This window comes from Montipora foliosa, chromosome 8 (assembly GCF_036669935.1).
Source record: "Montipora foliosa isolate CH-2021 chromosome 8, ASM3666993v2, whole genome shotgun sequence".
Taxonomy (NCBI): domain Eukaryota; kingdom Metazoa; phylum Cnidaria; class Anthozoa; order Scleractinia; family Acroporidae; genus Montipora; species Montipora foliosa.
The window spans coordinates 35,516,250-35,516,872 of NC_090876.1; positions in this window are offsets into that span (position 1 = coordinate 35,516,250).

Here is a 623-nt window from a genome sequence, read left to right on the forward strand (position 1 = left end):
TTATTCATGGTCATTGATTCTCATAACAAAATTTCCTGACCCACTTCTGTTTAATGCAGTTGTCTGTCAAACACAGGTTCATTTTAAAGTAGTTAATGAAGGCGTGCCCCTTAACCCCTAGGGGACTGAGGGGGAAGGGGGTTTTCCACACTGTTTCACACATGACTAATGGTTTACAGCCACCACTTCATTCCATTAAATGAAAACCCCTATAACCTATACATTTTCTGAAAGAAGAGATTTCATTCTATCATTTTTAATACAGTGGTGTATAACAGAAGCTAAAGAAAAAATGTGAAAAATCTTGAAAATGAAAAAAAACAACAAGAAAAATTGTTTCATTTTGCAAATGGCAAACTGTTTGCCGAACAGAACTGTTCTTAAACATAGAATATGAATGTTTAGGTCACTAAACACTGAATGAGAAACTCCACCACAGAAGAACATTTCAAAAACAAATTTTGATAGTTGGATCTCATTCTGACTGATCATTTGAATTGTAAAGTATGTGCAATAAATATTACTGTACCAGTTCAACAAAAACTTTTCACACAAAAGTGGCACATTGAAATGCTACCAAAAACCTGCTTCACTGAGGATGATTTACATGGTATACAAAGTTT